Genomic DNA, 9820 nt, shown 5'->3' with positions numbered 1-9820 from the left:
CACCAATGTACTCAGAAGAAATGTCAGCTGTCATCACTAAACAGTCTTTTATTTTGCTTTAGTGAATAAGGGAAAGATCATCCAGTGATTTCAAATCACAGTTACTGTTCTCCTAAAATAAAAATAATAAATATTCCTTTTGACGACTCCCTTAGAAAGAATTATTTATATTAAAAACAAAACTTTTCTGAAATCTGTAGTTATCCCATTGGGGAAGAGCTGCCCCCTCAACTTAGAGTCAACCTTACAGACAAAGGTGGAGTAAAGCTTGCAGGACCTTCCTATCATAGGCACTAGGAGCGGAAGTGGACTGGTATTGGTCATTTTGAAACAGGTCATCCTATATAAGTGGTGACTAGACATGTGGCCCTCACCAGACGGAATACAAGAGAATCAAATGGACTACATCTGTGGAAAGAGACAAGGCAGATGGTCAATATCATTAGTCAAAAGAAGTCCAGCATCCACCTGTGGAACAGACCATCAATTGCTCATAGGCAAGTTCAAGTTGAAGTGGAAGAAAATTAAAACACGTGCAGCCTATGTGTATTCCACTTGAATTTAGAGACCATCAAAAATATGTTTAATGCATTGAACCCTAATGCCCAATGATCACATGAGTTATGAGATGACACTGAAGACATCAAACATGAAGACAGGAAAAGGTTATTAAAAAGACAGAAAATAAAGAAAAGACCAAAATTATGTCAGAAGAGAGTCTGAAACCTGCTCTCTTTTTTCTTTCAACAGCTCATAAACATTTGATTTCATGTTATTTTTTTTTGCTTCTCTGTTTTTAAACAGATTTATTGGCATATATTTCACATATCACACAATTGAATCATTCAATCGTATTAAGAAGAGTTTTGCAAGTATCACCACAATAAATTTCAGAGGGTTTTCTTCTTGGACTCATGGGTGTCAGCTCCACATTTCCTCATAAGTTTCCCTGCTAGCTATAACCTTACTTAATTATTAATCCAATTATTATCTCTATAGATTTACCTGTCCTGGATTTTATATACAGAAAATCATACAAAAACACAAATAGGAACAACAACAAAAACCAAGAACAATGACTAGCCAAAACAGGAAAATTTCAATTAAAATGCATAAAATATTAAACACTGAAACAACCTTAAAATGATTCAAAGGGGGAGTACAACTGATAAAGTATTACTTTTTAACCTAGTTACATCTGCCATAATCAATGCAGTGACTGCCCAGGACTATGGTCAGGGGGTTTCACCAGAGGCTTAATCCATGTGGGGAGCCTGCAAATGGATTTGGGGCTCCCCCTGCCATCCATAGCTTTCTGCAAAGCAGGTGCTCATAATTTAACCTCTGATATAATTTACTCCTGATTTGCGTTATATTATTCACAAACCTTGGATCACACAGGCTTCCATGTGGACTTAGTTGACACCTTGCTTAGATAGCTACTTATTTTAGCATAGGCCTTTCAGATCCCACATGCTATTCTTTCTGACAGCTGGCACCACCTGGTTTCTTCAGCACTTTTTGCTATAGCACCCATTTCTTCAGTGACCCCTTTGTGAGGGTGAGTATGGACCAGAGCCATGTCATAAGAACTGATTGTTCTTAGAACTAAAATTGCGAGCCCCAAATCTATTCATATATCCATGGTTCACTTTAGAGACATCCTTACCATTTTCTGTTAAAGAATATTATCAGTCATCATCCTCGGGCATCAGATAATTCTGTTTAGAGTGTCATCAATTTGGCCCATGGTGTATAGCTTAAAATACGATTGAGAGAAGGAAATATTAAAGTGGATGGCAGCTACCAACCACAAGATATGAATTGTTGATTTGTACAGATTAAACCTTGAAGTCACTGGATACTAGGTACACAAAAAATGGACCTTGGTGGTAGGACAACATGTTTAATCACACTCATTGAAAAAGAAAGAATCAGGCCTGCTAGATTAATATATGCCATAAGAAAGTAAGGTGAGCATTAAAATAATAAATACATAGCAGTCCTAGGCCACCCTTCTTTGGGGACTGTCAAAGCAAGAGGTCCAAACCCAAATCCACTGACCTCTAATTCTATAACCTTGGGTTAGCAATCATTTGCTTCTCACACTAGGATGGTTCAGCCTTAAATCTAAGGGGATATGTCATTCTTTAAATCTGCTACAGGTAATTTTGGGGTAAAACCCAGTTCACTTAAGTGGGGTTCCCATGCCAAATCTTTCTGTTGTGGCTTATGAAAGATGTTGTATACTCTGAAAAGACAGCATCTAAAATTCCAGTGGTGTGTAGTACACCATCGAGGCCAAGAAGGGCTGGATTAGGTTAAAAGTGTCCAATTAAAATCGTAGTATCAGGTATATTCACCCCTTGGTTCTATACAAGTATTTTTAATCAATATTTCCTGATGGGAGGGAGGTTGCTCCATCTAGTGACACTTGCTCTTTAATATACAGTTACTAAATGAAATGATGGGTGTGTGTGTGTGGGGGGGACACACAATAAAGTAAAAGAGCTGAAGAGAACATGTCAAAGGACAGCTGGAGAAGACAATGTATTAAAATGAAATGTACAAAGAAAACCAAAGGAATTTTTTCAGAATTTTTCAAGCTGAAAGAACTTGAAGAAAAAAAACTCAAGCCTCCAGTTGCAATACTGAAAGATTCAATGGGCAAGACAACCTTGGTGGCCTTGTCTGGTAAGAACTGGATGCTAATTACAAGGTTAGTGGTTCAAGTTCGCCAGTAACTCAGCAGGAGAGAGATGAGATTATTTGTTCTGGTAAAGGTTTGAAACCTCCGAATCTCTATAGATGGTCCCTATGAGTTGGAATCATAGGGATGGCAGTTGGATTTTTGGTGGGGCATGGGCAAGATATCAAAAACCATAGGAAGCATCAAGGAATGATGGAAAGAATGTATAGTCAATGTTCAACAATTTTTAAAGGTAGTATGTAATCAAGAACAGATAATATTGAAGGAACAAGTCCCAAGCACCCAGCAGTGAAAAACAACACAGCAGGAATTGGCAGGATACCAACTGAGATACTTCAAGAAACAGATACAACATTATGTCAAGGGATCTGGAAGGTAGCTAACTAGCAAACTACCTGGAAGAAATATTTGTGCTCATTGCAAAGAAAGGTGATAAAACAGAATATGGAAATTATCAAACAATATTAATACTACGCTCAAGTAACCTTTACCTGTAGATAACCAAAAATGGTTGCAGCAATGCATCAACAGAGAACTTCCAGAAATGCAAACCTGATTCAAAAGAGGATATGGAACCAAAGCTATCATTGCTGATGTCAGATGACTTTGGGCTGAAAGAAGGGAATACCAGAAAGATGTTTGCCTATGCTTAATTGACTACACAAAGGCTATAGACTTTAACCAATTTTGTATAACATTGTGAAGAACTGGGAGACTAGCATGCGTCGTTGTGCTTATGTATAGAACCTAAATTTACACTAATTGACACACATTCAAATAGAACAACTGAATACTGTCTGGTTTAAAATCAGGAATGGTGTATGGCAGTGTTATATCCTTTCACCTTATTCGTTTAATCTGTATGTTGATCAAGTAATATGAGAAGCTGGACTTTGTGAAGAAGAATGTAGCATCAAGATCAGAGGAAGGTTAATTAGTAAGCTGCAATACGGTGATAACAACCTTGCTTGCTGAAAATGAAGAGGATTTGAAGTACTTACTAACAAAGACCAAAGACAATAGCCTTCCGTGTGAATTACAACTCAATTTTTTTTTTTTTACTCTCCACATAGAGTTTTTATTTAGGAACTCCAGATGTTTATTTCATCCCAGAGAGTCTTCCATGTCTATAAGACAGGAATAGTGGGGTTGTCTTTTTTTTTTTTAATTTTAACAATTTATTAGGGGCTCATACAATTCTTATCACAGTTCATACATATACATACATCAATTGTATAAAGCACATCTGTACAGTCTTTGCCCTAATCATTTTTTTCTCCTCTTTTCTTTTTTTACATTTTATTAGGGACTCATACAACTCTTATCACCATCCATACTTATACATACATCAATTGTATAAAACACATCCATACATTCCCTGCCCCAATCATTCTCAAGGCATTTGCTCTCCACTTAAGCGCCTTGCATCAGGTCCTCTTTTTTTTCCCCCTCCCTCCCCTTTACCCCCCTCCCTCATGTGCCCTTGGTAATTTATACATCGTTATTTTGTCATATCTTGCCCTATCCGGAGTCTCTCTTCCCCCCTTCTCTGCTGTCCCTCTCCCAGGGAAGAGGTCACATGTGGATCCTTGTAATCCGTTCCCCCTTTCCAACCCACTCACCCTCCACTCTCCCAGCATCGTCCCTCACACCCTTGGTCCTGAAGGTATCATCCACCCTGGATTCCCTGTACCTCCAGTCCTCATATGTACCAGTGTACAGCCTCTGTCCTATCCAGGCCTGCAAGGTAGAATTCGGATCATGGTAGTTGGGGGGAGGAAGCATCCAGGATCTGGGGGAAAGCTGTGTTCTTCATCGGTACTACCTCACACACTAATTAACCCATCTCCTCTCCTAAACGCCTCTATGAGGGGATCTCCATTGGCCGACACTTGGGCCTTGGGTCTCCACTCTGCACTTCCCCCTTCATTTAATATGGTATATATATATATATATATATATATACATATACACATATATATATACATATACACATACATACACACACTTATATCGTTGTTTTTTTTTTTTTTGCATGATGCCTTATACCTCGTCCCTTGGCACCTCATGATCGCACTGGCCGGTGTGCTTCTTCCATGTGGGCTTATTTGCTTCTGAGCTAGATGGCCGCTAGTTCACCTTCAAGCCTTTAAGACCCCAGACACTATCTCTTTTGATAGCCGGGCACCATCAGCTTTCTTCACCACATTTGCTTATGCACCCATTTGTCTTCAGCGATCCTATCATGGAGGTGTGCAGTCAATGATATGATTTTTTGTTCTTTGATGCCTGGTAACTGATCCCTTTGGGACCACTCGATCACACAGGCTGGTGTGTTCTTCCATGTGGACTTTGTTGCTTCTGAGCTAGATGGCCGCTTGTTTATCTTCAAGCCTTTAAGACCCCAGTCACTATCTCTTTAGATAGCCGGGCACCATCAGCTTTCTTCACCACATTTACTTGTTCACCCACTTTGGCTCCAGCCGTTGTGTCGGGAGAGTGAGCATCATAGAGTTCCAATTTAATAAAAGAAGGTATTCATGCATTGAGGGAGTGTTTGAGTAGAGGCCCAAGGTCCTTCCGCCACCTTAATACTTGACCTATAAGTATAGACACATAGATCTATTTCCCCATCCTCCTATATATATTTGCATGTACATGTCTTTGTCTAGACCTCCATGAATGCCCTTTGACTCCTAGCTCTTTCCTCCATCTCCCTTGACTTTCCTCCTGCCCTACTACCATGCTTCATCGCCACCTGGGCTAGAGTATACCTCTTCTCTAAGCAACCTTACCCTTGATCATTTCCCACCAGGCCTGCCACTCCCCCTTCTCTACCATTTGGGATCCCATGTTTTTCCCTTGTCCCTGGGTTTGTTAACACCACTTCCTTACCCCCCCTAACCCCCCCACCCCAAGTCCCCCCGGAACTGTCGGTCCGTTGTTTTTCCTCCAGATAGTTCATCCAGCCTGTCCTATTCAGACAGACCTGTGGAGTCACTAACATGCACGAAAACAAGACAGAGGAAAACAAAGCAACAGTATACAACCAGACAACAAAACAACAAAAACAAACCACTGACAAAGAACAGAACAAAACAGTTCACAAGAGAAAAGCTTGTAGTTAGTTCAGGGATCATTTGCTGGCCCTTAGGAGAGTTTTCCAGTCCAGTCTGTTGGGGCACCACGCCCTGGCCCCAAAGTCCACTTTCAGCATTCCCTGGGGACCTTGCCACTCCATTCCCTTGCTGTTCCACTGCACTACAAGTACAACATGAGTCCGCTGAGGTAAGAATTAAAAAAAAAATTTTTTTAAACCAAAAGTGGCATAGGGAAAAAAGCTACTGTATACAAACATTTTAGGGGTGAAGACGGTGTAGTATGGAAGAGACCAGACCAAAACCAGGGATGTACATGGTAGACAATGGTGGAGGAGGTGGGGAAAGGAAAACAAAAGGATGAATACAAGGAAGAAAGGGTAGTGGGGTCATGGGGCATTAATCCACCCAAGGGGAGGTTATTGTTTATATCTCCACAGGGAAAGTGGGACCAGACTTCAACCCAGTGTCGCAAGGTGTGAATGCAATATCCCAGCGTGGAGGAGGGAACCAGTGGAGAGGTCTGGGAGGCTGGCCCCAGCACCATAAATTAAGTGGATTCCTGCCCCTCCCCCGAAAAGAATTTGTTCCAAAGGACGACATTGACTCTGTAGCTCCGGGAGATGGACATATCTGATCAGAGTACACGGGAGCAGATGAAGGGGCAGGAGGAGAGAGTGGAGCACAGCCTGGTCCACCAGGCCATGATGATGATGTTCCTGAGTAGAGCAGCCAGTCCACAGAGAGAACAACATGGCTGGGCCTACTATGAGACATGATGCCCCTCAGTGACTAAGGGCGATACAGGGGACAGCACCGGAGACACAGTGTGGGAATTGCACCTGACCTGATCCCACCACACCGAGACAACTCAATTTTAAGAAAACAAATGTTTTCACTACTGGACCAATGAGCCATATCATGGTAAACACAGAACATATCGAGTTGTCAATTACTTCATTTTAATTGGCTTCTTAATCAATGCCCATGGAAGAGATATTTCATGAAATAAAATGATTTGCTGCATTGGGTAAATCTACTACAAAAGACTGCTTTAAATGATTTAAAGCAAAGATGTTATTCCAAGGACTTAAGGTGTATCTGACCCAGGCTGTGAGGTTTTCTTTTTTTGTTTGTTTGTATTCATAGTTTTATTTTATTTTTAAAAATCATTTTACTGGGAGCTCATACAACTTTTATCACAATCCATATAGACATCAATTGTGTCAAGCACATTTGTACATTCGTTGCTCTCATTATTCTCAAAATATTTGCTCTCCACTTAAGCCCTTGGTCTCAGCTCCTTATTTTTCCCCCTCCCTCCCTGCTCCCCTCTCCCTCATAAACCCCCCTTTTCCCTGGCAGTGTTTAATTTTATTGTGGAAATCACAAATTTATATCATTTACTCTTTTATTGTTATTATTTAATCATTTTATTAGGGGTCATACAACTCTGATCACAATCCATACAGACATCAATTGTGTGAAGCACATTTGTACATTCACTGTCCTCATCATTCTCAAGACATTTGCTCTCCACTTAAGCCTTTGGCATCTGCTCTTCATTTTTTCCCCTCCCTCCTGCTTCCCCTTCCCCCATGAACCCTTGATAATGTATAAATTATTATTTTGTCATGTCTTCCACTGTCCGATGTCTCCCTTCACTCACTTTTCTCTTGTCCATCCCCAGGGTGGAGGTTGCATGTAGATCCTTATAATCAGTTCCCCCTTTACACCCCATCCTCACGCCACCCTCCCAGTATCGCCACTCTCACCACTGGTCCTGAAGGGATCATCTGTCCGGAATTCCCTGTGTTCCAGATCCTATCTGTACCAGTGTACATCCTCTGGTCTAGCTGGATTTTTAAAGTAAAATTGGGATCATGATAGTGGGGTGGGGGGGACATTTAAGAATTAGAGGAAAGTTGTATGTTTCATTGTGGCTACACTGCATGCTGACTGGCGTCTCTTCCCCATGACCCTTCAGTAAGGGGTGTCCTGTTACCTACAGATGGGCTTTGGGTCTTCACTCTGCACTCACCCTCATTTACAATGATATAATGTTTTTTGTTCTTTGATGCCTGATACCTGATCCCTTCGACACCTCATGGTCACACAAGTTGATGTGCTTCTTCCATGTGGGCTTTATTGCTTCTGAGCTAGATGACTGCTTGTTTATCTTCAAGCCTTTAAGACCCCAGTCACTATATCTTTTGATAGCCAGGTACCATCAGCTTTCTTCAGCACATTTGCTTACGCACACATTTGTCTTCAGCAATCGTGTTGGGAAGGTGTGCATCATGGAATGGCAATTTAATGGAACAAAGTGTTCTTGCATTGAGGGAGTACTTGAGTGGAGGTCCATTGTCCATCTGCTGCCTTAATACTAAACCTATAAATATATTCATGTAGATTTATTTCCCCATCATCCTATGTACATATATTTAAATATGTACATGCCTGTATTTAGACCTTTATAAATACCTTTTGTCTCTGAGTTCTTTCCTCTATTTCCTTTTACTTTCCTCTTGTCCCACTATCATGCTCAGCTTTCATTTGAGTTTCAGTAATTTGTCTTGGTTACATTGCCCTTGATGACTCTCTACCAGGCCTCTCACACTCTCCTTGCCATTAATTTTGGATCACTTGTTGCTCCCTTGTCCCTGGGTTGGTCAACACCACCTCCTTTCCACCACCTCTGTCTCTCCCATGTCCCCCTGGAACCATTGGTCCCTTTGTTTTCTCCTCCAGACTGTTCATCCAGCCTATCTTATCTAGAAAGAACTGCAGAGATAATAATACGCACACAAAAAAAACCCCAAGGCATAGCAAGACAAAGCGACAAAAGAGAACACAATGACAGCAGCAAAGAAACCAATGACTATAAACAAACAAACAAACAAACAAATAAATAAGAAAAATCTGTAAAAATTTCAAGGTCTGTCCTCCAGTTGAGTTTGATGGGGTGCCACACTCTGGCTCCAAAGTCTATCCTTTGCGCTCCCTCAGGACCTCCTTGCTCTGCTCCCCCTGCTGCTCTACCACTAGCCTTTAGTGTTTTGCTTCAGGGTGGTGGGGTCAGACTGGATCAATCCCGACACTGAGTCTCCAGTGTTGGCCCCTGTAGGGCCATGGATCAGCGAGGGACATTGTGTCTTATAGTGGATTGGCTATTGTGAGCAGGGATATCATCGTCCAGGCCTGGTGGGCCAGGATGTGCTCCACTCTCTCTTCCTCCCCCTTCATTTGCTCCCATGTGCTCTGATCAGACATGCCCCTGTCCAGGAGCTGCAGTTTCAGTGCCTTCCTCTAAAGTAAATTCTTCTTGGGGGAGGGGCGGTTGTCCAAGTAGCCGGGAAGGTTGTGAGGTTTTCAATAGCCTCATCTGCATGCAAAAGTTGGACAATGAGAAAGGATGAAAAAGAAGAAGTGTTGTCTGTGAATTATGATGTTGGCAAAGAATACTGGTTTTATCGTGGAATACCAGAAAAATGGAAAACCTGTCTTGGCAGTATTGCAGCCACAATGGTCCTTAGAAGGAGGGTGGGTAACGTGAGTCTCCCATACGTTGGACTTGTTATCAGGAGAGACCAATCGCTGGAAAAGGTCCGCAGGCTTGGTTAAATGCAGGATCAACAAGAAGGAGGAGGACACCTTCAACGAGATGGATTGACCCAGTCGCTACAGCAAAGGGTTCACACTTAGCAATAGTTATGAGGCTGGCACAGACTGGGCAGTGTCTGGTGCTGGTGAACACAGAGTTGCTATGAGTCAGAACATGTTCCGCAGTTGAAGATGAAATTAGAAAGCCTTATAAATAAATATCAAGAGTGTTTAGATGGTAACATTAGGTATAAAAGGCTCTTCAAGAATGAGCATGTGCCTTGTGATGGTGGGGGGAAAAATTCCTCAGTACAACTTTTCTGCCCCCCCCTTTTTTTTTCAAACCAAGACAGTTTTCAATTTTCTTAAAAATTGTGTCTAATAGGACCCTGTGATTGTCCTTTGTCCT

Source organism: Tenrec ecaudatus, chromosome 7 (genome assembly GCF_050624435.1).
Source record: "Tenrec ecaudatus isolate mTenEca1 chromosome 7, mTenEca1.hap1, whole genome shotgun sequence".
Taxonomy (NCBI): domain Eukaryota; kingdom Metazoa; phylum Chordata; class Mammalia; order Afrosoricida; family Tenrecidae; genus Tenrec; species Tenrec ecaudatus.
The sequence above is the reverse complement of the archived record's forward strand: the minus strand, read 5'-3'. Positions refer to the sequence as shown.